The 21,298-nt window shown below is 41.3% G+C and overlaps 1 pseudogene; it reads right to left on the bottom strand.

Annotated features, from left to right (window-relative positions):
• Nucleotides 1-1,588: 1,588 nt before the first annotated feature.
• LOC136941226 (putative nuclease HARBI1) lies at nt 1,589-2,678 on the bottom strand (annotated as a pseudogene).
• Nucleotides 2,679-21,298: the final 18,620 nt, after the last annotated feature.

The following is a 21,298-nucleotide window of genomic DNA, read 5'->3' as shown; positions in this document are numbered from 1 at the left end:
TCGGAGTACGTCAACTCTGAGTTTAGCGCGTGCACGAGTTCTACTAAAAGCCAACATCTATGGAGCTCCGATACTAGGATTCACCATGGAAAAAGGCGACAAAAAAGGGCGTCCTATTTCACCGCAATGGAATTGGAAATTTTAATCCGTGTGTATGGCGAGTTCGAGCACATATTTCGGAAAAAAGTAATACGGCTGTAGCTGCGAAGGACAGACAATTGGCGTGGGAAAGAATTGCTGATCGAGTCAATGCGTAAGTTTGAATTTAGTCCATAAATCGAACATTTAATGTCCGTTAATATTGCAGGTGAAAAAGTGTTGGAATTGTAATTTAATCAAATACAATGTTCATATAGGTGCAATCCCACAGGCGTGAAGCGCACTTGGCAACAACTGAAAATGAAATATAAAAACGTAATACAAACAGGTAAGGCATATTTAGCCTTTTGGCCTATAGGTTCATGATTGTAGCTTCCATCACTTTGGTATCATATTTGACATACAAAGTGAATATCCTCATTGCCTATTTTATCCTGTAGTGGCGGAAACACACAATGTCCTGTCGCCTGATATCTTGCTTAAATTAACACTGAGTTCAATTCAGCAAATAGAAAGAAGGCAGAGGCATGCAAAACGGGTGGAGGGCCACCACCAGCACCTCTGACCTCTGCAGAAGAGCTGGCTCTGAGCCACAACATTGGCCGTCCAGTGGCTGAAGGCATCCCTGGAGGAAGCTCATCAGAGCCAATCACCCCACAGGACACAAGTGCCTACATAAGATGTAAGTATGTGCGAGTATGTGTGTGAATGTGTTTTCATTTTCCACTTTGGTCCACTTCTAGTCACTGATGGTGTAATCTGAGTGGTTGAGCCGTTGTGCAAGCCTTTGCACGGTACCACTTGTAAGTAGGCCACTCAATACTCCATTATGCATAGTAGTGGTGACTATCCTGAAGTTACTGAAAGGTATTGCTACACAATACCTTTCATCACAGGATGATGATGAGGATGAGGACACATTGACTGCTGCCACAGACGGGGTTGCAGAGAGGCCTACATATATGGTAGCTACATATATGATAGTTCTCTCTCTGTGTACTTTATTTACAGTCTTGGGTGTAATTGTCAGTTTAAAATGTACACTGACGTGATGAGAGTAATGAATGTAAAAACTAAATGCACAGTCCGATCCTGTTGAACAGAGCATGGATGAGCCTTGCCAGGAGAGGGGTCCATCAACCTCCAAAGCACAGCTACAGACAGTGAGATGTTCAGTAAATGGCAGGTGAATTCTGTGTGTAGAACTGGGATTTAATGTCATCCTAATGTATTCCCAGTTACCAGTTAAGGACTTTTACAAACTCCATTTGTTAAAACAAATGGAGAAAACTGACCAAGAGATGGTGTATTTGGGGCGGAAGATAAAGAAGATGGATCTAGAAATTGAATTGCTAGAACACCAGCTGCAGGTGGGTGCATGGTCACAGGTGAGTGAGTGTTAATTGTCAGAACAATATATTAATATTAATTGTTGCATTTCTATTTGTAGGCAATAAAGAAGACAAAATGAAATGGTAATGATTTGTGTTTATTTCAGTGTCAGGGTTGGTGGAAGTGTGTGCAGCACAGTATGTCTCTGACTTCTCTCCCATTTTGGACATCTGCAGGTTGGAGGGGATGGTCGTCCTCAGGGTCGTTTTGTACGGCAGGGTGTTGCTCTCCTCTAATAGTGGCAATATTATGAAGAACAACACATGCCACAATAATATCACATGCCCTCTCTGGTTTTACCCTCAGTCTACGTAGGCACTGGAACCGGGCTTTGAGAATGCCTATGGTCATCTCCACCCGGGCTCTAGTCCTGCAGTGGGCCACATTGTACCATGGCTGAGGGCCCGGCTCAGGGTCATGGTAAGGGGTCATCAGAGTGGGCTGATGGGTACCCTCTGTCACCAAGCAGGTGGCCATGAAACTCTCCTGTAAGTATATAGTGGGTACATTGTGAGTGTGGTAGAAGAGGGAGACAAGGGAATGTTATTTGTTCAAAGCTTAACTTACCATTTGCAACTCTGTTGCTCAGGGTAGACTCGCGATATATCCTTGAGTCATGTACCGAGCCAGGCCATTTGGCCTCCACATTTGAGATCAAATGTGCTGCATCACATATAATCTTGCCAGTGCAGAGAAGAGATATTAGCTGCAATATTTTAAAGTTGTGCTGTAGTCTTTAGTATTGTAAGACAGTAAATCTACCTGCACATTAATGCTGTGGAATGACTTCCTATTCACATAGCTCCATCCATTAATGAATGAGACTATGATGGGGATGTGGGTGCCATCAATGCAGCCAATCACATTGGGAAATCCTGCAAAATGGAAAGGATTTACTCATCCCAGTCTGAGATTGCAACATTGTCATTCACATGATTTCAAATTTCTTCATTGACTTAAACTGAAGGTGTGCTACATCAGTCACCTGAAATCATGTGAAATTCCTCTTTGATGGTCCTTAGAGGTTTGTGCCCAGGAAAGACTACGTAGGTCTGCAGTAGGCCTTTCAGTGCCAGGGCCACTTTTCTTATGGCTCGGCAGACTGTTGTTTTTCCGAGATGTTCTGCATCGCCAATGTTGTATAGGAAACTCCCGTTGGCAAAGAAACGGAGAGCAACGCATATCATTTGGTCTGTTCTGAGAGCACGTCCACGGTGTGTTACACATTAGCAATGTATGGATGGAGAATGTTGGTGAGATAAATTATTGAATGTGATGAAAAACGGTAACGTTCGCTTAGGTATTCATCGGGGAATGAAAGTACATCCAATCGCGGTCTTAAAATCCTCTCCTGGCGTAAGGCTATGCGAATTATATTTAGCTCGTAATCGATCGGACGACCCAGTAAAGGACACCACATGTCTGCAAACTGTTTCAAGATCCGAAAGTGGGTGGGGATTGCTAGGAAAACGCAGAGTTTTTCATAGAAAACCTGCTAGCGAGCAGGTTAGTTTCACAGCGTAAGTTACCATGGCAACTTACCAAAAGGCTTCGTTACCTCTCTTTCTGGAACGTGGAACTCGGAGTATGCCTCTTTTCAGGGTTAAACAACTCAAACTTTTCACTAAACCCGCTACTTGGAATACCCCCCAGATGTTGGGAAGTTTGGGTGTTGTTGACTCAAGGTTGGGGTTTAGTTGTCACCATAGAATGTTGATAAGAACACTAAACAAGGCACAGGCATTCTTCATTTATTTTACTAAAATAACTTTGGGTTTGTATATGTTTGTTTGTCTGTGTGGTCTAAAACAAAATAAATATACAAACTATTAAAGTCTATATAAAAATAGGAATTATTTACTGTGTCTTCTCAGTTAACCTATGAAAGCTTGAAAATTCTGTGACTTGCTAAACTAAGGAAATGGCTAATAGAACATAACATTTCATAATTATTTCAGTAAATCAAACAGCTGCAAGACTCAGTGAAATGTTACATACAACTAGCAAACTGACATTAGTTAGCTAAAACATTGGCTAACTCTACTTCGGTGGGCTATCCTCAACATTTGCACGCTGGCCAGTGCAAGTAAGATGGCATTTTATTTAGTTTGAGTTTTACCTTGTCCAGTGGGGCAAGAACATTTATTTTCCACTTGCCCTACCAAAAAAAACACTTGTCCCAAACAAGCAGACAAACCATAATAATGTCAATCCCTGCAAGACTATGCTAACATTGGAAGCCTACACAATCACCTGTGCAGACACATGTAAAGTTACATCTGTAAGACCGTTCTCCCAGAACAATGATCAAGACACTTCACCACCTATCACCAAGTGAAAACAATAATTACCACGAACATTACTAACTATAAGATCCCACATCAATTTACACACAACTGTCGCTGCCAATTTAACCCAACTATACCGCAAGTACATTTACTTATAGTACTAACCGCATGTCGAAGGGCCATCTCTGCTTTTCTCGACATTAACATTAGGCCAACATATCTACAACACAGTACAGAGTCACAAAGTGATACTGGAACAAGTCAATGAAACATTGACTATGTATTCATCAACGCACACGAACTAGGTTAAACTTCTATCGTTTGGTTTCATCACTGTCTGAACACAATTAACTACTCAAACATCTAGCGATCGCTCCTATCGCCTCTCTTTATTGCCTTCTGCCTAATGCTAGGTAACTATGCAGCTAACTAAGCTAGTTAGCTACCATTTCGACCAAAACATTTGTGTTGTAAGTACAGTCACAAAAACTTGGAAGGCACACATTAAAACAACACAATTACATGACGAAATATAGAATAACCCAACCGTACAGGCACGTACAGAACATTAATTCCATACGCCGTCTCACACAAGCAGAAAGGTTATATATAGCTTGCTATGCTGAAATACATAGCCTACTGTTTACTAGCAAAGACGAATCCCTACCTCAACTAAACAAGAACAAAAACAGAATAAAATGATGTTGAAGTTATCATACGAATTAAACACTATAATACATGTTGTTTACCGCTGTAATAGGTATGCTTTTATTACTTACGATCAAATGTAAACGAAAATCTTCTGCACACAAAAAAATGGTGTTCTTCTCTTGATGTCAACAACGTACTAACCTTCTGTTCACCTTCCAACGTATACTTATTTCAAACCCGTATATCCGGTTCCATTATCCAAAACAAATCATACAAAATACATGATCAAACTAGTAAATACAATTAAACAAAAGTTATTGACACACCTTTAATCCAATTACGAAAAATCTGATGTGATAGCAAATTCCATAGGAATATGAATTTGCCAGACATGTTTCCTACACATACATTTCCTTACAAAAGTATTCAGACCCCTTGAAAATGTCTTCTAAATTACAAATGATCCTTAGATACAATTTTCCAAACTATATATTTTTTGCACACTATTCTCCTCTTACAGCACATTTTCAAAGCTAAACTAATGCATTTGTGAGTAAATATTTTGAAGAAAATAGAATGAATAGTGTCAAGGGGCCAGCATGTGTGTGAGAGAATTTGGAACACAAACACTGAAAAGCAAAGGGAGACTTTTCATTTGTGAGTAAATATTTCCAAGAAAATAGAAATATGCTACTAGCCTAACTAGCCACAGAATAGCTACTAAGACACATTGCTAAAAGGCAAGGACCAAGGGTGGGGGCTTGGTCCTTGCCTTTTCCAAAAATGTTGTGTGTGTGTGTGTGTGTGTGTCTCGCAAAGCTCGCGCGTGTCAAGGGAAAGGCTGTGTGTGTGAGAATGTGGAGCACGCGCGCGCTGAGGAGCAGAGGGAGACATTACATTGGAAATTTCATGAGCAATTAGCCAAGCAGGCATGTTTCAAATATTCACCACAAATCGGCTTTTCATCTCACAGTCAACTTTTCCTCAGATTTGTGTACTAAACATTCTCAAGAGTCTTCATATGAACTTGTGATTGAATCAAAGTATCAGTTTTTGACCGGCGGATGTGTAAAGCATTATTTTAGCGTTAGCGATAAATTCGATTTGCTTTATATCAACCATTTTTGGAGATATGAAATAGCCTTTGCACATGGTAACATGTTGTAGTGTCTTCCTTGTGACATACCAAGTTACGTGTTGATATCTCAGAGATTTGCTGAGATTTGACCCAAGTTCCTGTTTGGTTACTTTTTTGCTGATTTTGATTGGCTGTGCCGGACAAACGGTTTAGAAAATCAAAACGCCATGGGATAACTTTTGTGAGGCTTGGTCTGAAGATCATCTCTGGTCATTTTGAAGAAAATATGACAAAAATTGTAGGAGGAGTAGGCTTTCAAAGGTTTTTGATACAACCGGAAATAGCGGAAAATCTATATAACGGGAAATTGACGTCATAGGGTGCGTTGAACTCGGCTTGATCCAGGGAATCCAATGGTACCTCATTTTTGAAAATCAGTCATACGGTTCAAAAGTTGCGTGTGTAAACACAAGTCCAACTTTGACCCATTGGTGGCGCTAGAGTGGTCTAATGGGATACATGAAACTTGGTGTAAGTATAGAAGGAACTGTCCTTAATGAGTGTGCCAAATTTAACAAAAAGTTATCCAAGGGTTCTAGGGGCTGCCATTGACTCCCATGGAACTAGAATAATAATAATAAAACTAACAATAACAATAGGTTTCCTCCTTACGGAGGAATCCTAAATATAACTGCAAGCAGCAATGGCGGATTCCTCCAAACATTGCAAACCACTGAAAAATGTATATTCTTTACAAATAGTCACTGTAAAATTCCATGCCACAGACTTACCAATGGGATACCAAATATGAAATGCAATACCATCAAGAACCACAAGGGCTTTTATTTCAAGCCAAGGAGTGAAGGGAGGGGGCTTGGTTGAGCCTACCCATTCCAGAAAGCCTTGTATCTTTGTGTATCAGGGCGTGGCCTGTAGCGTCACTTATGGGTGATATTGGGCATTTTGTGGTGTGGTAGTTACTCTTGGCCTATACTATCAATGTTTCAGGATTTTGAGAACTTTTTACCATTGCATACAAAATCGGAAATGCAATACCATCAAGATCCACATGGGCCTTTGCTAAAGACCAAGCAATGAGTGGGGGCTTGGTCAGCCCACAATTGCCTGAAATGTTGTGTATGCGTCTCGTCAAGCTTGCGCGTGTGTCAAGGAAAAGGCTGAGTGTGTGAGAATGTGGAGCGCGCGCGCTGAGGAGCAGAGGGAGACATTACATTGGAAATTTCGTTAGCAATTAGCCAAGCATGCATGTTTCAAATATTCACCAAAAATCTACTTTTCATCTCACAGTCAACCTTTTCTCAGATTTGTGTACTAAACATTCTCAAGAGTCTTTATGAACATGTGATTGAATCAGAGTTTTTTGACTGGCGGATGTGTAAAGCATTATTTTAGCGTTAGATAGAAATAAATTAGATTTCCTTTATTTCAATCATTTTTTAAGATATTAATTTGCCTTCTCACATGGGAACATGATGTAGTGTCTTTCACGTGACACACCAAGTTTGGGGGTGATATTTCAAAGATTTGCTGAGATTTGATCCAACTTCCTGTTTGGTTGCTTTGTTGACGATTTTGATTGGCTGTACCGGACAAACGGTTTTGAAATTCAAAAATCCGTTGAAGAATTCAGTGAGGGTTGCTCTGACGATGATACCTGCCAATTCTGGGGAAGATTGGACAAAATTTGTAGGAGAAGTAGCAAAAAAACGTGTTTCCTAAATCTTTATTGTACAAAAAAATCCAATATGGCGGCCGTTATAGGTTGTTGAGGCTTTTTTGTTCCTCATGAGAAATAAGGCATATCTAATGAATTTCAGAATTTTGGGACAAATGGGATGCGAATGGCATCACTTTGTAAATGGAAAATTGGGGCTTGGCCGTAGCGCCACCTATGGATAATGGTGCGTCACTTGTGGTGTGGTAGTTACTCCTGGCCTATACTATCAATGTTTCAGGATTTTGAGAACTTTTTCTAAAATGCATTACCATCAAGATCCACAAGGGCCTTCACTTCAAGCCAAGGAATGAGTGGGGGCTTGGTCAGCCCACAATTGCCTGAAATGTTGTGTATGCGTCTCGCCAAGCCCGCGCGTGTGTCAAGGGAAAGGCTGAGTGTGTGAGAATGTGGAGCACGCGCGCGCTGAAGAGCAGGGGAGACATTTAATTGGAAATTTCGTTAACAATTAGCCAAGCATGCATGTTTCAAATATTCACCACAAATCGACTTTTCATGTTACAGTCAACTTTTCCTCAGATTTGTGTACTAAACATTCTCAAGAGTCTTCATATGAACTTGTGATTGAATCAAAGTATCAGTTTTTGTCCGTATCAGTTGCGTGTGTAAACACAAGTCCAACTTTGACCCATTGGTGGCGCTAGAGTGGTCTGATGGGATACATGAAACTTGGTGTAGGTATAGAAGGAACTGTCCTTAATGAGTGTGCCAAATTTAACAAAAAGTTATCCAAGGGTTCTAGGGGCTGCCATTGACTCCCATGGAACTAGAATAATAATAATAAAACTAACAATAACAATAGGTTTCTTCCTTACGGAGGAATCCTAATAAAACTAACAATAACAATAGGTTTCCTCCTTACGGAGGAATCCTAATAAAACTAACAATAACAATAGGTTTCCTCCTTACGGAGGAATCCTAATAAATATAGCTGCAGGCAGCAATGGCGGGTTCCTCCTCAGCATTGCAAACCATTACAAAATTGACATGACACAGACATGTATTTCATACATGTACACAACATTTCAAGACAATTGGATCAATGGCTGATTTGAAGTCATTTTTTGAAATTCTTCACAAATTGTCACTGTAGAGAAATATCCATGCTGCCAACATTATGGTTTCTTGAGACTTCTTTGTTCCCCATTGGCAATAAGGCATGCGTATCAACTTTTAGACATTTTGGACTGACAGGGTTAAAATGCCACCCTTTTGAAAGTGTCAACTTTGAAGCGTGTTCTGTCAGGCCACCTGTGCTCTGGTCAGGCCCATCATGCAGAGATCCATTCTTTAAAAGCTTTGATTACAACAATAACTTTATGAAAGTCGGAATACACTTTAGTAAAGGACGTATGTAGTTTATGTACTACTACTGCTTGCTCTGCCCACACACTTTCCCCATCCATGCTGTTTCCCTCTTTCCCAGTGCAGGTGGTGCGGTGGCCGCATGAGGTTTAGGTGTAGTCCAAAAGTTGCCTCCCACAATCAAAACATATTAACCACAACATTGTTTTCAAACTTTCTCAAAGATGGCTTGAAAACCACAGATATCGACTCTTCTTGAGTAGATCTCTTTCCAGAATCTCAGTCAATCCAGAATCAAGATTAGCCTCATAGGCAATTGGTCTGGTCTAGGGCACAGCCCACGTTCAGCTCTTTGCAAGTATAGCCTGTGATAGTAAAATGGCCGACTCTCTGTTCCCATTAAACTACACAGCATGCACACTCAAGGTGACCAACAAGATTATATTAACTAACAAACAATAACATTACAAACATCTAACTGAACGAACACAACAACTGAGATCCCTTGCGTAGCTGTTGTTTTTGTACATGCCGCACTGCATGCTGGGTACTGATGAAGAAAGTGTTTGTCCGTCTCTTCATAAATGGAGTGACTAAGTTCAGTTGAGTTCTGGATTTTAATACGTATTTATCAATCTGCAGATTGGGAGATAAAACCAGTCTTCTGACCATAAATGACAACACAACACCAAGCTTAGGTCTCAACCAGGGGGGTGTTCCATCAACGTCGATTAAGGAAAAGCTAGACTTATCTCGCCAAGTCTCACTTACTTTAGCGAGAGTTCCGTTCCATTAAGGTGGCTTATTTTAGTTCTAGCTACGTTACCAAGGTAACTTATACTTCGGAACTAGCCTGAGCCGTGTCAGGCTAAAAGTCAAGCTAAACTAAAATGTGTTGCAAATAATTTCAAACAGGCGGAAACAGAATCTCAAAAGACAGTTCCGTAGAGTAAATTCCTGCGCGCAAACCACTTTAGTCCGTGTTCGGAAACGTAAATTCTGACTTTTTGAAGTGCAGACATTAATGATTTAGCTACATGTTTACTTCATCTCCAAAAAATCAGTCAGATGGCTGAGCGGTGAGGGAGTCGGGCTAGTAATCCGAAGGTTGCCAGTTCGATTCCCGGTCATGCAGACTGACGTTGTGTCCTTGGGCAAGGCACTTCACCCTACTTGCCTTGGGGGAATGTCCCTGTACTTACTGTAAGTCGCTCTGGATAAGAGCGTCTGCTAAATGACTAAATGTAAATGTAAATGTAAAAAATATATTAATTTTAAATAAACAAGTTAAGAAATAATGTCACTTTTGTTTTCAAAAGCCATTGGTTAATTGACATAAAATAAGGACTTAGAAACTAAGCAGAGCGTCTAGACAAGTTACAATCAATTATGGCGTATCCGTTCTTTGACAACCCTGTGGTGGATGAAGGTGCTCAGATTATACAAAGAGCGTTTATCCCACCAGCCCCAAGGGTCTTCAGAGACAGAAGTAATGGTTCCCTGACCAGTATCTGTGGAAGAAGTATAGGTTCAGCAGGCCCAGCATAGTTTATCTATATAAATGTAATTGTCATTCTTAAAAAAAAAAAAAACATAAATATATATATATGAAATAACACTTTAGCAACTCTTAAGGATGGCAATGAACACATAAGAGCAGCCTACCATCCTTTGTAAAAAGTAATAGAAGAAAGTCGGGAGTCAGGTGGCTGAGCGGTGAGGGAATCGGGCTGGTAATCCGAAGGTTGCCAGTTCGATTCCCGGTCATGCCAACTGACGTTGTGTCCTTGGGCAAGGCACTTCACCGTACTTGCCTCGGGGGAATGTCCCTGTACTTACTGTAAGTCGCTCTGGATAAGAGCGTCTGCTAAATGACTAAATGTAAATGTAAATAGAAAGGAGAGTAGACTATAATAGTAGAAAGGAGGGTAGTAGACTGCAGTCTATGTAGGTAGGCCTAGACTATGTAGTCTGCTGGAATCACACACAAGGAAGCAAACCCACTGTAGCCAAGCCTTGACACTGTTCAGTCTGTCTGCATCTGTCTATGTCTTTGCATGTGGGACATTCTTGAACGGGCAACTATGCCAGGAAATATGAAGGGTATACCTTGCTTCAAAGCAGTACCTGAATATTATCATCAGTTTTTCAGGTAATCTTGAAACACAAAGAATCAAGGAGGACTTTTTATTCAATTGTATAAAGTATTTTCATTGTTTAAAGTAGCCTATATGTTGACAAGCCTGTATATTACCTCTCCTCTGGCTTCCCCAATATTATAGGTGCAATATACTGTCCCCATGGGTATATCCAGGCCCATTGGAAGACTCAGGGGGTGACTGCCTGGTGCCCCCATGGTTGAAAGCGTTTCTAAAATGCCCAGAGTGGCAAAAATTAGACCAAGTGCCCTACTGTCTGCCATTCACATTGTGAAATATGCTTGAGTGCACAGGATGCCCCATGCAATAAATGACAGTGTGCCCTCTATACATGTAAAAAGAGTTCCTTTATAGTATAGAAAATGTGATGCAGTACCCTATAAGGTGCCCTTACAATGGCCTAAATTGGACTGTTCCCATGCCCTTACTTCCAATGGAAAAAGGTGATGTTATGAAGTGCCCTTTATGCTGCCCCTACATGACAGTGTCCCAAATGTTGCCCTTTCCAAAGAAGACAATTAGATTCTGTGCCCAACAGTCTCCCCTAATGTTCCCAGTAGGGCATGCTTTCCCAAAGTGAGGCTGTGACAACACTTGGCACAGCCACAGTCTGTCACTGTCCAAGCCCCCTCTGGATCTGTGGAGGCAGACTATGTTAATTGGAAATACTCGTAATATAATAATGATAGTCATGCTGAGCAATTTTAAATGACTGTTCTGCCAAACAAAGTGTGCAGTTTGGGTCACCTTCTGATCTAAAAAGTCAGTGCTGGATCTGTGCAATACTAGTCATTTCAGTGAATCCCCATTTAAGTCATGGTTATCTTTCCCTTTTATCTTAAAGCTCAGCATTTAGCCTATTAGTTAATAAATGTGTGTGGCAAAGTTATTTTGAAGTAATTTTTGATTTTGTTCAAGATGTGAAGACAAAAACATTATTAGCCCACATCAAGTGCAATTAACCATGGCCTTCTTCAGTGTTTTGAATTTTATCCTACAATTTTCAATTGCTGCCACGTTCTTTTTTGGGCTATTATTCTCAATCTCCTGTTGAGAATATCGACCATAGGCTAGCCTGCCAGAACGGTTTCAGACAGCTCATCAAATTATGCTAATTATCAGTAGGCCTAAATGCATATATATATATGTGTTAAGCAGATTTGGTAGGTCCACAATTTACGCATTTTAACGGTCGTAATGGTTTGACAAGTTGTCTCCCTTGCCATGTTAATTGCGGCAACATTGCTCTTTTAGGGAACAAAAAAACTCAAAAAATCAATTTACGCTGCTGAAACAACACACCTCTGCTGCTTTACGCTATACTTTTTGCGACATAACTCCTCTTTTCGACGATCGCCTGATCTGGGCTGCACAGTCTAAGCTTATTGAGGTCTAGCTTGAATTAGCGTTGCCTGTTAGTGGAATGGGACGTTAGTGGAACGGCTTGAGGCTTAAATCTAAGTTGACGTTTACCCAAGTGAGACTTATTCGTGTTAGCGCGACTTGCGTTAGCGACGTTGATGGAACACCCCCCAGGTCTCTCCCCCGCTCCGAAAGCCGGAGGACCATCTTTTATAGGGCACAAGAATGTAAACATAGATTGTGACAGTCAGGCAGGAATGACGTTGCAACAGTCTCCGAGAAAAAGATTCACTGCTCCCAACACATAACAGCTCTCACACTAGAGAGTTCATAGTTGGAGCTCTCCTTGTAGTCATGACAAGGACCGTTTAGCCAGTACTTTCTCCTGACCCCGAACATCTATTAACCTGACACATAGACACAATATACTGTTATTAATAGCAAGCTTACATGATAAACGTACTAACTAGTATCCAATGACTAGTTCTATTGATTAGTGATTAATGTAAGCATACAGGAAATCCCAATTTCTTCCACAGTACCCAAGAGCGCTGACGCTGATTATCTAGCTGTGCTCCGACTGCGTGATATGACGAGATGCTAGTGGCACGCTGAGGTCTCAGAGTCTCCTGCCCGAGTTCAAGTTCTGCCCGATTAGCAAGCTATTTTTACTAATGTTTTGTTAGCAATTGAATGGTAATGCAAGCTAGCTAAAAACAATGTTAGTTAGCTTGGCTAAACTGGTTTTCATAGCAACAGAAATCAACAAATCAGATCAGTCGAACTTTATTCAGAAATGGGGGGATGGCGGGAACATTAAAGGTGTAGGTACAGTAAAAGTGAAATGGAACCCGTCTTTCTGCCTTGAAGCTGCGTGCGCATCAACAAGACCCCATCTATATGTAAAGATAACATCCAAGCTAACTGCAGCTTTGTATACCATATGTACCGTGTTATGGTTGTTTGAGTTAAACAACTTGCTAAATGAATTAAATGTCTGTTAAATGTCGAATCCAACTATAAATGTATAAAAGAGAGTTCCAATCAAATCTGAATTTGTTTTAAACCTACGCTGGGTTGCACCAACAAGGATTAACTCTTAAACTAGGTTTAAACCAAGTTTGTCTTTTAATCCAGTTGCACCAAACTTTAAACCTAGTTTAACCTTAGTTTACAATTAATCCTGGGTAAATCTAACCCTTTGGCAATCTCTGTTTAATTTCCATTTAAATCTAGATTAAATGTAAATCTGTTGCACCAGTCATTTTAAACCTAGTCTAAACCTGGATTAGCAGTTATATTTAAACCACCCCTGGAGGACGTTTATCTCAGTTTTATTGACAACATGGCTGCATATCTTCGCTGGATGGGGTTAGAGGAAACAGCGAGTTTTCACAGCGGTACAGATTTACAAAGGAGTCTGTCATATACCTGAATGGGAAGGTTGGACCAGCAATCAAGCATGGAAGTGAGAGGAATTTTGCTGTGCCACCGCTTCTCCAGCTCCTAGTAGCTTTGCGATTTTATGCTACAGGGTGTTTTCAGATGGTTGATGGGGATCTTTTCGGAGTTCATAAATCCACAGTCTGCAGAATTGTCAGCAGAGTGTCCAAGGCAATTGCAAGTTTAAAGGCTCAGTACATTCACTTTGAACCAAGGAGAGAGACAACAGCTGGATTTTATGGGAGAGCAGGTTTTCCAGGAGTAATTGGGGCTATCGACTGCACCCACATTCCCATTACCAACCCAGGTGGTGGGAATGGGGAACTGTTTCGGAATCGAAAGGGCTACTGCTCAATTAATGTCCAAGTTGTGTGTGATGACCAGGCCCAGATCACACACGTTGTTGCAAGATGGCCAGGATCCACACATGACAGACGAATCTTTGACAACGGTCAACTTTGTGCACTGCTGGAGAGGGGAGATCCGTGGACACCTAGTGGGGGACAATGGCTATGCATGTCGCCCATACCTGATGACTCCACTTTTGAACCCTCAGACCCAGGCAGAAAAAAACTACAACTACTCTCACATTCAAACAAGAGAGGTAATAGAGAGAGTGTTTGGGGTGTGGAAGCGGAGATTTCCATGTATACAGTTGGGACTCCGCACAAAATTGGACACTACCCTGACCATCATTGTTGCAGTAGCTGTTTTGTACAACTTTGGGAAGAGAGTAGGAGATGATCTACCCGAGGAGGATGAGCACCCACTTGAGGATGATATGGAAGATGCTCAAGTGCAGAATGCTGCAAATAAATACATTGCACAATTTCAGTTTCAGAATTCATTCAAAAATCTTTCTATTTCTTGTGACTGGCTTAGATCCAGTAGCCTCTGCTTCTGAAGAGTTAGGACCTCTTTCTGTAGCAACAGGACATCTTCGGTCCATCAGCACCGGATCACCTCAGGGCTGCGTCCTTTCTCCTCTGCTCTTCTCCCTGTACACCAACAGTTGCACCTCCAGTCATCCGTCCGTCAAACTCCTGAAGTTTGCGGACGACACCACCTTTATTGGGCTCATCTCTGGTGGAGGCGAGTCTGATTATAGGTGGGAAGCGGCCAACCTGGTGACCTGGTGCAGCCAGAACAACTTAGAGCTCAATGCTCTTAAGACAGTGGAGATGGTTGTGGACTTCAGGAGGAACACAGCCCCACTCACCCCCATCACCCTGTGTGACTCCCCAGTCAACACTGTGGAGTCCTTCCGCTTCCTGGGCACTATCCTCTCCCAGGACCTCAAGTGGGAACTGAACATCAGCTCCCTCATCAAGAAAGCACAACAGAGGATGTACTTCCTTCGGCAGCTGAAGAAGTCCAACCTGCCAAAGACAATGATGGTGCACTTCTACTCAGCCATCATTGAGTCCATCCTCACCTCCTCCATCACCGTCTGGTACGCTGCTGCCACTGCCAAGGACAAGAGCAGACTGCAGCGTATCATCCGTACTGCTGAGAAGGTGATTGGCTGCAATCTGCCTACCCTCGAGGACCTGCACACCTCGAGGACCCTGAGGCGAGCGAGGAAGATTGTGGCCGACTCCTCCCACCCTGGACACTCCCTGTTTCAGTCACTCCCCTCCGGCAGAAGGCTGCGGTCTATCAGGACCAATACCTCACGCCACAAAAACAGTTTCTTCCCTTCCGCTGTTGTTCTCTTCAACAAGGCCAAGGGACCACACTGACTCAAATGACTTCTTGCTTAAAACACTCTGCTTTTTGCACTGCATTACAACATGGTATCTTGTACATTTGTATTTTTTGTAATATTTGTATTTTTGTATTTTTGTATTTTTGTATTTTTATATTTTTATATTGTAATTTACGGCAACTTATATTTTATTGTATATTTAATTATATTCTAATCACACTTAGTACTGCTAGTTTATGTACCCTTAGTATAGTTAGTCCAGTAATTTAAATTTTAGGTATATGTTTATTGTATGCACCTTCCTGCCAAAGCAAATTCCTTGTCTGTGCAAACTTTCATGGCGAATAAATCCCTTTCTGATTCTGATCTTTTTTAATTTTTGCATTTTATATGTCGAGCATGCATCTCTCCTTCTCTAATGTGAGAAGCTCCTGGTGAGAGCTAAGCTTAGGGTGCTTAGCAGGGGGCTTCACAGGTGATGCTGCTGCTTCGATGTTTCCATGAGGCTCCACTTGCTCCAGTACGATGATAGTGTCAGCTAGACAAAACAAAAAAACATAAAAACATTAGGAGGCTACCTACAACTATGCACAATGCACTTTACTCTTGAGGTCTCTGACGTCCAATGACATAGGAAATAACTAATTTAATAAATTACCATAGGCTACTAAAGAGAACATGGAACTGTTATTTCTGTAGTATGATGTGCTATTCAATTAGAAAATTATTAACATCTGAGGTGTATGTACAGTAATACATAGGCTCTAACAAATGCTTTGTAGGCAAAATTATAGCCTATTTTCGTCATTTTTGTCACGTTATTGCTGCAACCAACGGCGTTGGAGTTCGTAGTTACTTGCAGCTTCTGTGGCTGTACTGTCATCTAATGCGCCGTCATCGTCGTAGGGGTTGGGGAGGGGGGAAATCTGCTGCGGGATCATATCAATGATCTTCTTTGACAGAGGATCCGTAGCATTGATTGGTGGTCCTCCGCCGGTTTGAAATTGGCTACGCCTCTCTTCCGCCGCATCTTTTTTGGCTTTAGTCTTGAGGTTTTTCCAGCAGGCTTTAAGTTGCGCCCTGTCCCTCGTCTCTTTAATACCGGTAGAGCCATTGAAGCACTCAGCTAACCGGACCCAGTTCCGCTCCTTCTTTTCTAGAGTACTGCTGTCAGTCCTCTTGTCCTAAATTATCACCCCAAACTCCTCCATCAATTCAGTCAGCAACATCTTTTCAAATGTTGAAAAGTTTGACCCTCTTTGACATGCCATAGCTAGCTAGCTGGCTATTTGTAACGTAGTTTATTATAGCCGCTGTAGTGGTAGCCTAGGCTATAAACGGTAACTAACGGTATCAGTAACGGCATTTATTCAAAAAGCTGCTATAGGAAAAAGAGCGCATGCATTCATTTAGGGCTATTTAGTTCCGTAGGCTATTTGTTAAACATACGTTGTGAATTTGTTTACATTTCGTCGGAATCCATCATGGCGGACATTGAACATAAACTAATCCTGTTTTAACCCTTGTTTAAACTAGTTTCACTAATCCAAGGTTAAAATTAAGATGTGCAACACATCTCTGATTAATTATAAACCAGTTTAAACATAGATTTACTAACCCTAGATTAACTCTAAACCAGGATTAATTTAATCCATGTTGGTGCAACCCAGCCCCAGAGGTTTAAAAAGTTACCTTTGCCTAAACTGACATGCACCAACTCGGAGAACTGAGTTTCAACAGCCATTTAGTCTCTATTTGTTACTCTACTCTTAAGGCATGTTTAACTTAATGTCTGCACCTCTCTGTCACCAACTGTCTCTGGAGTGGGGGGTGGGGGCTTCACAGGGTGTCTACAGGTATAAACAAGTTAAAAGTAAGACCTTTTAATACCACTTCCAAATGAAATTAAAGACCAAACTTACGATGGAAATACAAATCAAAAGTGGAAATATACAGTCATCTTTCCAAGTAAACACTGTCTGTTCAATATGAACAGTATGGTAAAATGACAATAATCGGTTGAGTTTAAGAACATTGACTAAATGTGTCTAATGCGGAAGGATAACACAAAAATGTAATTGCTGTCCTAAATTATACTTATTATTACACTATGGTGGAAATGGTGGAGCAGAAACTAACAATTCCATGAATCCCATGGAAACAAAGGCAAATGTGTGAGATGTACTGATGTGGAGCACAAATGATCCAAGAAGCAGTACTTCTCTTGAGTGGTTTTTATTCAGATGAATAATCATTGGATTCAGGTCAAAAGTCTATCACTTGAACTAGTTTCATCACTTAAGACACAAAGTCAGCAGCTTGGCATACTGGCACATGGAAAGGATTAAACATTTAGACTTTCATCAAAGTAATGCTGGCTTGTCCTTTTTCATCAATGTCCTCAAAAAAGCAGGCTGCAGAGCTACTGTGTCTGTGGGGTGACTGTCTCTGGAGTGCTGGCAGGCAGGGGCAAGCAGGGCCTGCAGGCAGGCAGGCAGGCAGGCCAGCTGGATGAAGCTGTCCTGGGGTCAGGTCTGAAGAGAAGCTGTCCAGCTAGAGAGGGGTAGTCCAGCAAGGGGTCTGTGTGGATCTCACCATCCTCGAGTCTGTTGCATCCTCTGTTGAACTCTGTTGAGCAGGCCTCTGCATGACCCTCCAGACCTGTCAAAGTGAAGAAAGGGTCCATGTCAGTTGTGAAAAATGAAGCTTTTCCCATCTACACTTGATACAGACTTCAGTTTTGACTGTGAAATGCAGTGTCATTACTTGAACTTGAATCCAAATGGGTTGACCTCATGGAGACCCATGCAGTCACTCAAAACACGGGTTCGATTCCAGGCTCTGGCAAGAGTATTTACCTCTAAACTGGTCAATATATACACATCTGACAAAAGACCAGCTCGACCTTTGCTTGTAAACAGTGATTCTGACTGTCAGAGACCTTTAAATAGCCTGACTTACCGAAATTGGCTAAACTAGCCTGGCTAACGTAGGTCGCTTTCTCAGGGCACATGACGAATGAAACAGGCTCGCCTTGAAAAATCATATATACTGACTATCTTTAGCAGGCCCTTGTCTACAAAAAGCAGTCCTCCCTGACGTTTTTGGAGTAGAATTGAGTGAAATACAAAATTGTTTACACACTGCCAGTGGGCGAGCCGAGCCTGACTCTGAGGCTAACGTCAAAACAATGTACCCCCGGGACGCAATTTAACTCTTATTACAAAGACTTTCACGCCCCAAATCACAATTATGAGCCGACAGGTCTGTGGGGAATTGCTTTTTCTCCTAAAGGCTGCTCTCCTCGACCTTTTTGATGAACAATTCGCCGAGATGCAAAATGACTTACTAATTAAAAACACAGAGGAAAAAAGCTAGAGCTACAATAGCTACGTTTCGAGTTCGGTTTTCCGTCACTTCAGAATCACGATCTAAAAGGTCTAAAAGTGCTAAACCTTCACCATAATTCAAGATTTGTGTACTTTCACAAACCCAATCATTAATTCTAGCTTAAAATGTGTAAAAACAGGACTTACCGAAAGTGGCTGCCTCAAACACGGCTATTACGGGACTCCAGTTGAAAACAACAATGGCCGCCGAAAAAGAATTTATATTCGTAACGGCGAGCTGCGATTGGAAGCGAAATGAAACAGGGGCTAAAAAACGAGGGTGGGGGCTTGGTCAGCACACAATTTCAAGAAAGCGTGTGTGTCAAGGGAAGGCTGAGTGTGTGAGAATTTGGAGCAGGCGAGGGGAGCAATTAACCAAGCCATGCATGTTTCAAATATTCACTAAAAATCGACTTTTCATCTTACAGTCAACTTTTTCTCAGATTTGTATACTAAACATTCTCAAGAGTCTTCATATGACCTTGTGATTGGATCAGAGTATAAGTTTTTGGCCGGCGGATGTGTAATGCATTATTTTAGCGTTAGCGATAAATTCGATTTGCTTTATATCAATCATTTTTAGAGGTATGAAGTTGCCTTTGCACATGGTAACATGTTGTAGTGTCTTCCACGTGACATACCAAGTTTGGTGTTGATATCTCAAAGATTTGCTTAGATTTGACCAAACGTCCTGCTTTGTTGCAGATTTTGATTGGCTCTACCGGACAAACGGTTTTGAAAATCAGAAATCCCGACGATAACTTTTGTGAGGCTCAGTCTGGAGATCATCTATGGCAATTTTGAAGAAAATGTAGGAGGAGTAGGGAAAAAACGTGTTTCCTTAATCTTTATTGTACAGAAAAATCCAATATGGCGGCCGTTATAGCTTCCCAGAGGCTTTTTTGTTCCTCATGAGAAATAAGGCATATGTAATGAATTTCAGAATTTTGGGACTTATGGCCTGCAAATGGCATCAATTTGAAAATTGACATATTGGGGTGTGGCCTGTAGCGCCACCTATTGTCTCACATGGCCCATGTTTGGTATGGTAGTTAGTAATGGTCTGCAGTTTCAACATGCCAAATTTCACAACTTTTTACGGTACTGGTCTAGGGGCTGCCATTGACTTTCATGGGTAAAACATAATAATAATAATAATACCACCAATAACAATAGGGTTCTCCTACCGGAGGAACCCTAATAATAAAACTAACAATAACAATAGGTTTCCTCCTTACGGAGGAATCCTAATAATAAAACTAACAATAACAATAGGTTTCCTCCTTACGGAGGAATCCTAATGATAATAATACTAACAATAACAATAGGTGCCTCGCAGCTTCGCTGCTTGGCCCCTAAAAAATATAGCTGCAAGCAGCATTGGCGGATTCCTCCAAAACAAATCAGTCATACGGTTCAAAAGTTGCGTGTGTAAACACAAGTCCAACTTTGACCCATTGGTGGCGCTAGAGTGGTCTAATGGGATACATGAAACTTGGTGTAGGTATAGAAGGAACTGTCCTTAATGAGTGTGCCAAATTTAACAAAAAGTTATCCAAGGGTTCTAGGGGCTGCCATTGACTCCCATGGAACTAGAATAATAATAATAAATATAACTGCAAGCAGCAATGGCGGATTCCTCCAAACATTGCAAACCACTGAAAAATGTATATTCTTTACAAATAGTCACTGTAAAATTCCATGCCGCAGACTTACCAATGGGATACCAAATATGAAATGCAATACCATCAAGATCCACAAGGGCTTTTATTTCAACCCAAGGAGTGAAGGGAGGGGGCTTGGTTGAGCCTACCCATTCCAGAAAGCCTTGTATCTTTGTGTATCAGGGCGTGGCCTGTAGCGTCACTTATGGGTGATATTGGGCCATTTGTGGTGTGGTAGTTACTCTTGGCCTATACTATAAATGTTTCAGGATTTTGAGAACTTTTTACCATTGCATACAAAATCGGAAATGCAATACCATCAAGATCCACATGGGCCTTTGCTAAAGACCAAGCAATGAGTGGGGGCTTGGTCAGCCCACAATTGCCTGAAATGTTGTGTATGCGTCTCGTCAAGCTTGCGCGTGTGTCAAGGGAAAGGCTGAGTGTGTGAGAATGTGGAGCGCGCGCGCGCTGAGGAGCAGGGGAGACATTTCATTGGAAATTTCCTTAACATTTAGCCAAGCATGCATTTTTCAAATATTCACCAAATTTCAACTTTTCATGTTACAGTCAACTTTTTCTGAGATTTGTGTACTAAACATTCTCAAGAGTCTTTATGAACATGTGATTTAATCAGAGTTTTTTGACTGGCGGATGTGTAAAGCATTATTTTAGCGTTAGATAGAAATAAATTAGATTTCCTTTATTTCAATCATTTTTTAAGATATTAATTTGCCTTCTCACATGGGAACATGATGTAGTGTCTTTCACGTGACACACCAAGTTTGGTGGTGATATTTCAAAGATTTGCTGAGATTTGATACAACTTCCTGTTTGGTTGCTTTGTTGACGATTTTGATTGGCTGTACCGGACAAACGGTTTTGAAATTCAAAAATCTGTTGAAGAATTCAGTGAGGGTTGCTCTGACGATGATACCTGCCAATTCTGGGGAAGATTGGACAAAAATTGTAGGAGAAGTAGCAAAAAAACGTGTTTCCTAAAT

The sequence above is a fragment of the Osmerus mordax genome, chromosome 3, assembly GCF_038355195.1.
Source record: "Osmerus mordax isolate fOsmMor3 chromosome 3, fOsmMor3.pri, whole genome shotgun sequence".
Classification (NCBI taxonomy): Eukaryota; Metazoa; Chordata; class Actinopteri; order Osmeriformes; family Osmeridae; genus Osmerus; species Osmerus mordax.
The sequence above is the reverse complement of the archived record's forward strand: the minus strand, read 5'-3'. Positions and strand labels throughout refer to the sequence as shown.